This window comes from Mandrillus leucophaeus, unplaced genomic scaffold, assembly GCF_000951045.1.
Source record: "Mandrillus leucophaeus isolate KB7577 unplaced genomic scaffold, Mleu.le_1.0 Scaffold788, whole genome shotgun sequence".
NCBI classification, from domain to species: Eukaryota; Metazoa; Chordata; class Mammalia; order Primates; family Cercopithecidae; genus Mandrillus; species Mandrillus leucophaeus.
Window position 1 is genome coordinate 807,317 of NW_012108563.1, and position 7,972 is coordinate 815,288.

Here is a 7,972-nt window from a genome sequence, read left to right on the forward strand (position 1 = left end):
TTCCCTACTTTGTAGCACAGGACCCAATCTTTGCTATGAATCAAATGAAATATTGAATTTCCTTCTATTAAATTTTCTTCAGATCAGGATGACTTAAGTTGCTTAGTAGTTCTTCCTTTCAGTGGTGCATAATGAACTTTTTTTTAAAAATAACATTAGCCATTGTCTCAGAATATTCTGCTCACAGACAGAGAAACATTCATTAACCAGAGAAGAATTTGTGACTCCTGAAGAAATTTCATTGCAGAAATATAATTAAAAAAAACCATGAAAATAACGCTTTATTAGACACCAATCAAATGATTCTTTCTTAAAAGTTGCCTTATTTTTCGTTATGAAAGTGAGGCAGGAGAATAGGGTCTGGAGGCAGGGAACCTAAGGTTGATTCCCGCTGACTTTCTAGAACTGAATTAAAAGGAAAACTCTACCTCTCCATGCCCAAGTAACAAAAGGATCAGAGGCAACTCCCTTTGCAACACCCCCCTTTCCACTGCTGTGGCAAAGGAAAAATGGCAGGTACCTTTGACTGATCCCCTCCTGCAACCAGTCTTCATGTGCATAGGATGTAACTTTGTAACTTCACTTCAGCCTCTCATTTTCTTATGCCCAGATTGGTTGTGGGCCACTTCTTCATTTACACAGTGTGTAACCAAGCAACCAATGGGAAAACTCTAGAGGGTATTTAAACCCCAGAAAATTTTGTAACCAGTGCTCTTCAACCCCCTGCTCAAGCCTGCTATCACTCTGTGGAGTGTACTTTCATTTCAGTATGTCTGTGCTTTCCTTGCTTCATTCTTTTGTTGCTTTCTTCATGCTTTTTATTCAGTTCTTTGTTCAAAATACTAAGAACCTGGACGACTTGTAGTCAAGACCTTCCACTGGTAACAAAAGCAGTATCGATTTTGTCATGGAGTACATATTCAGTTTTAAAATATATTGATCAATCTGTGCTTACTACAATTTAGAAAGGCTGCACATTAAGAATGACTTATCTATAATATGATACCATAAGACATTCAAGTCATTTTCCCCCAATAATTTGCGCATTTAAATAAAAATGGGAGACAGCAACACTATCACTATTACAGAGGCAGCTGCATGTGATGTAGAAACTAGGAAATAGGGCAGCTTTTTCCATCAGACTCTATCTGCAATTTAGTATCGAATTAATTATATTTACATAAATAAGCCCTATTTGAACTCTGAGTAAAATAAGTTATCCAAGAAAAGATATGTTTTTATGACATGATTTTAATCAAAACCTTGCAAATAATATACATGGTAGCAGTAAGCTTATTATTTATGTTATACTTTAATAAGCTTCATCCTGTTTAAGATTGCTATGTTGAGGTCTCCAAAATAATTTCAATTGCATAATAAATACCCATAGGCAAGACAATTGAGAAGTAATAAGCTATTTATTGAATAATGAACTGCATTAGATTCATTAAAAAATCTAGATTTCTGCTATAATAGAGTGTCCTAAAATAATGGGTCATGGAAAATTATGGGGAGTATCTAGGCATTTTATGCTATGAAAAATACCTTACACTGAAATATACAGATAATTTACCAGAAACATTTTATTGGAAGTAAAATACTTTAACTTACCTCTTTTCTAGCTTTTTTGTTATACCCTGAATCTAGTGCTTATCATAATGATACGTTCTTATTCACATCTTGTTGTAATCATAATGGTATGTTCTTATTCACATCTTGTTGTGATCATAATGGTGTGTTCTTATTCACATCTTGTTGTGATCATAATGCTATGTTCTTATTCACATCTAGGTCTTAGTGAATGTGATCACATAATTTGGGATCCCTTAGCTTCTCTCTGCTGTAATCTACAGAAGTGTGTACAAACAACTCTTTCAGTCTTCAGGAATCGTCTCAGAGAAATGAATACCTAAAGTTAATGTTTCTCATTTTCTTCCTATGTGCTTCTGTAGGGTTTTTTTCATACCTTGATCATAATATTTTAGCATTTTTAATTGTAATTTTCCATCTTTCAAATTGAATGTAATCCTTCTTGGTACCCCAGTGTCTACCTGCCTATCAAAATGGCTAGAACACATTAGACACTCCATAAGGATATATGGCATAAAGCTAGAAAGTATAGATTACTCTCCATCTACAAATATTTTACTATTGTTTCTTTTTATTTAAAGAGTAACAACAGTCTTATATATTAGAAATACATCATCACTGCATCTGTTTTGTATTCCACAATCATATGTAATAATAATAACAGCTAACATTTATCAACTGCATGCTCCATGACAGACACTTTGGTTAGTGCTTCACATGGATTAACCAAGTTCACTACCATTAAAAAAAGTCTGTGAAGTGAGAAAATGTATCATATCAATTTTTAAAAGAAAATCAGGCGGGGCACAGTGGCTCACGCCTGTAATCCCATCGCTTTGGGAGGCTGACGTAGGCGGATCACGAGATCAGGAGATCGAGACCATCCTGGCTAACACGGTGAAATCCCATCTCTACTAAAAAACACAAAAATTAGCCAGGTGTGGTGGTGGTGCCTGTAGTCCCAGCTACTGGGGAGGCTGAAGTTGGAGAATGGCTACTGGGGAGGCTGAACCTGGGAGGCGGAGCTTGCAGTGAGCTGAGATGGCGCCATTGTACTTCCAGCCTGAGTGACAGAAAGAGACTCCGTCTTAAAAAAAGAAAAAAGAAAAAGAAAAAAGAATTCAGAACTGCAAAGGATTATGTAATTAGACTAATGTCAAAAAAAAAAAAAACCTAAAAATTTTTGCAGTAAAAATTCTTTCTGATTCTGGAGACCTGTTTCTTAGCCATTACAGTTCAATACCTCTGTATTTGTCTTCTTTCATCTCTCCAACCCCACCTCCCTTCGTCTTTTCCTGGCTCCCTTCTTCTCACTCCCGCTTTCTGTATTTTTCTTAGTCTCTCTGTTTTTATTTGTTTCTCATCCATAGCTTTTACTAAACACTGAATGCATCAAACTACTGATTAATAAATTTCAGGGAGTGTTTTCCTTTGAGAATATGCAAAACATATTTTTATTTTTTTGTAGCAAACAGCACACGTGTTTAAAAGCCCTTTGGGAACAAGAGAAAACAAAACAAACAAAACAACTATGTCTTCAATCTTGTGTGGCTAGAAGCAATATATAATATTTCAGTAGTCTGGAGATCATTTACTTGGCAACTCGAAACAGCTGGAACGGCTAATGATTGGCAAATAATAAAAATCGTAAAAAATGTCATTGTATATATGTAATAGACGTCAAGAATCTATGGACTAAAATTCTTCTACTTTACTGACGAGATTTCTTCAGACTGAAAAAGAAAGAGCAGACTACTTAGGTTTTATTCATTACACAAACATAAACACAGAAACTTACTTGAATAACTGGCAAGATTAAAACTTGTCTGATGATATCAGAGCTACTTATATTTCTTATTTCCATTTTCTGTGTCTTTGTTGTTGACGAGAAAGATTTCTCTTTTCATATTAGTTTATGATCAAGTATTGCATTTTGGTTGACTGAATAAAGTCAGTAGTGTTATTTGTAGAATCTTCAACAGTGAAACATGATTTAAAACATAATGCCAATATGGTAGGTTGAAAAAGCTAACCAGACACAAATTTACCTGGGTCAAATATTTATCAGGATAAGCTTATACATAATATTAAGGAGAAGTATATTGAGGTCATAACCTCAATGTATTATATCAACATTTGTACCTGTTTTCCATAAAATTATATATAATATTTTAATATTTCTATATCATATATTATAAATGATAAAATTGTGGTAAATATTAAAACATCCCTTTTTGAATATAATTATTAAATTGAATATGCCAATATTCCAGTGGTCCATTTGTCTCTGTCAATAGAAGGAGCATTTAGTATGATAGTTTTTTCTGCTTCAGTTAATAAGCAAGCTCATGCCTATGAATTTCAGAGCACTCCAGATAAAAGATGGAAAGGTAAATAGAGGGAAACCTGATTCTTAAAATATATAGGACTACAGTTATCACAGCAATTGGGTATCTAGGAAGGCTAACACATGCTATGATGTTAGGATTTTTAATGATACCAGTGGCTCAATTTAACTGACATCTGAGGGACAATACTTTCAGATAATCAAAAGGATGAAGTATTTAACTAGCAGACAACTGTATCTAGCTGCAAATTTGTTTCAGTGAAGGCAGGAAATCGGTGAAAGCATGGTTAGGTAGCAGGCTGCGGGTCCTGGCCTGACAAATGTCTTTTTCTTCCTCTTCCTGACAGCATTTCCCAATATAACATTGCCAGTGTACCTCTATTTACCCAGCAGGTAGGGAATAGGGAATCGAAAGAACGTACATAATTCTCTTAACCAAAGTATACATTTTACTGTAGTTGGAAAGATGTAACCTGGGCTATTGTATAGACACGTAATCTGCTTTTATTTTTCTTTTTTGTGGCAATTCTTCTGAACTACTGTATATTGAAGACATTATGTCTAAACTGTCTTTCAATATTCTTTTTCAAAGTCTCATCCCCTATAAAGTTATAACTTCCTTGATTATAATGATTGTGCTGCATTGCTTTCTTTTTAAAAAACAAATCAAGATACATTAAGAATATCCAATTCATATTTTTATAGTAAATAAGTTTTTAACAGTCTAGTACAATGTGTTAATTACTAAAGTAATATTAGTGAAGTAATGTGCTTTTAACTGATATCTTCTAAGATACTTTTTGATAGTGTATTGATATCTCTTTAAATGTGTAAATAACCTTTTTTTTTCAGAGTGGCAATTATGTTGCATCTTACATTTACTTAAGAAAGATAAAATTATATAGGAGAAACCACACACACACATACACACATACACACACAATCTATATACAGACTGTAGTTGTTGAGATGAGGAAAATATTGCAATGAGTTACATAATTAGTCAGTTACAAAACTTTTCCTGTGAGCAAATAGCAATCCATCTCAGTGCAATGTGCCAAGTGAGACCATTCCAGCAATAACCATTAAGACTCAGAACAGAAAAGCTAAAGCACACCAAACAGAAAGAAAGATTGACTCATTAAAACTAAATTCTCCTTTCCCCACAGGATACCCTTGAACATTCTCCTTAATATGGAGAATTCTGGCTGACATTTGCAAGAACCATTTATAACTCAGATCCTGGATGAATTGCAGAAAAAGATGGTTGCTACATGCACAACAGAAGTCTTAGGCTTTTTTTTAATTTGGCGGAAAAGATTCTCAAATAAACATTCTTAACATAATTTGATATTACATCTCTATATGAATTCCTTTACGATTTTAAAAACCATTATCATGTTTTTGTAAATTAGTCCTAATTTACATTTTAGTTTGACAAATATCTTGATTAAAACAGATTTTATGAATTGCACCTGGTTAGCTGGTACTACTGGCATTTCACATTTTTTAACATTGATGATTTATACTAATAACTTTTCAAAATGTCTGTTAAGCCAAATGAGTACTTTTTACATAAGAAATTATGTTATGCAAAACCATTTCTCTTATTTGATGTTACTTGTAATGTTGTTGCAGCCTATTTTATACACATTGACTTATCTGGCTTATTACTAATTCTGATTTGAAGATCTTTCATCATTTTTTTCATTTTGTTATTTAGTAATTAAAATGATTTCTGGGCCCTAATTAGTTTTAATCAAAATCAATCTATTATATTAAAATAATATAATAGAAGGCATTTCAACTGTTTCAACACTTATTATGCAATTTGCTAATAATGATATCAAATAAATAATGATATAAATATTCAATTTGTGGAGAAAAATCTACAATCAAAAGTTAAGGATTTGTTTTAAAATACTCCAAAGTAAGCTTTAGAAGATACTTGTAATATTGTGCATAAATATTTTTATATAAAAAGAAAATTCCTTCAAAAATAACATTTATAATTGTGGACTCTATATAGGCCAGTATTTAATAAAGTATAATATATGAGCTATAAAATTATTGATCTGATAAATTAATATTTTTGTTTTAGGAAAAGTATTTGCATTGATATTGTTACCCTACATTTCATTTCCTTGTGAAATATAGACTGACTCCATTTACAAAGCATAGTACAAGCTAACATTTACTTAGTATGTTTATACGATTTATCCTCAGTAGCACCTTTCATTTTTAGGTAAGGTGACCATTTAATTTTTAATCAAAACGGAGTTCCATTTGAATGTAGAAGAGTACTAATAATAGGTAATTTGTTGTTATAGAAAATCAAACCAGTTCTGGACTGAAACTGAATTTTACTAGCTTGGATGAGCTGATTGTTAAAAAAAGTTTTGTAAGCCAGGTTTTAAAAATGATTCACTTGAAGTGGTCACCATAGTGGTATTTTTTTCACCATGGAAATCAGCTAATGCTACAAATTAGGATCTGCCACCCTCCAGCAGTTGTTGAACATTCACTAGAACACCACTGACTTGGAACATTTTAAGGATGAAAGGATGCACTTAATTATGCCAAAAACACAGGAGTAAACCAAGACTGCTCCAGGTAACTGAACAATGTTATGATCTTCACTGTAGGTCTTATTTTAGGTTGATAAGAACAGTCATGAAACATGTTTATTCTAGAAGTTTCTTGAAGTATTCATGAAGTTTCATGTTGCAGTGACATAATGTTATTAAGGAAACATGAAGGGGCAGTTATTAAAGAAACATGAATACAGCATAGTAGGGACTTACTAATACTGCTCTCAAATCTATTCTTCACACCACAGGTGGAATGATAGTTTAATGTAATACAGACATTCTCCTGGTCTAAATTATTCAAAGACATCCCATGCCAGTAAGGGTAAAGTCCAACATGCTTGATACGGGTTTTACTAAGAACAATTGGCCTGTTGTTTGATTACATCCCTGGTCTCATTTTTTATTACTTACCTTTAATGATACTGAAAGGATTTCTTTTCTATTTATTTTAATGTATCGTGTGCCCCTTTGCCCTCAGAAATTTGGACACGTTCTTTCCTCTCCTTGGAATCGCCTTTGATTCATTTCAGTACGTAACTCATTCCTTTCTCAAAGAATGGTAATATAACCCATTCTTTGTGTGCTAGACCTGAGTGTCTGCAGGAATCTGTTCCTGAGTGCTGATTTGGTTTTCTGCTTTTGATTTCTGAATCAAATCTGGAGTTTTCATCTATTTCAAGGGCATTGTTGATCAATATACTTTGTGTGCTCCACAGCTAACCAGTTTTGAATATTGTAGACCTTAGAGAGTAATTCATAAGCACATATATTCCTCTAATGATGGGCATCTTATATATCTAGGTCTGGAGCTTTAAATATCGACTTTATTTTGATTTATTCAAGATATATTCCTTCACACGCAAGGTCACCCCAAATTCTAAATTTGTAATATTTCAAACCTGTAAATTTAACATTATAATTTCATAGCTAATAGATTTTTCTTTCCTGGAATGTCCAAAGTGAACTTGTGGCCCCTGACCAAAATGTTTCTGATGTCAGGACATGATCTCAACAAACCACCCAGCACTTCAAGCCCAAAACACCTAAGTTATTTTCGATTTCTAATCATTTTCACTACACACATACTCCTGCCAGTAATTCTGGTCAATATATCACAAATCTTTAACTCTTCACCATCTCCAATACTGATCAACTGCATAAAAATTGCAGGCATTTATGGTTCAGGACACCAGTCACTGCAGTACATACTGAACTGCTCTGCGGGCTCCACTCTTGTCCACCTCCTCTTTCCACTAGCCGTTCTCCAGAGTGTTCATTTTGAAATAGAATTCTTTCTTTTAACAACATTCTGTTATTATTAAATCTTCAAATAAGTTTTCCAATTTACTTATAATAGTATCTGAACTCCTTAATTGAACAGCAGGATTTATTGTCTCCCTTGCCTATTCAGTGTCACTTTTGTGAACTCGAACTATCTGAGACA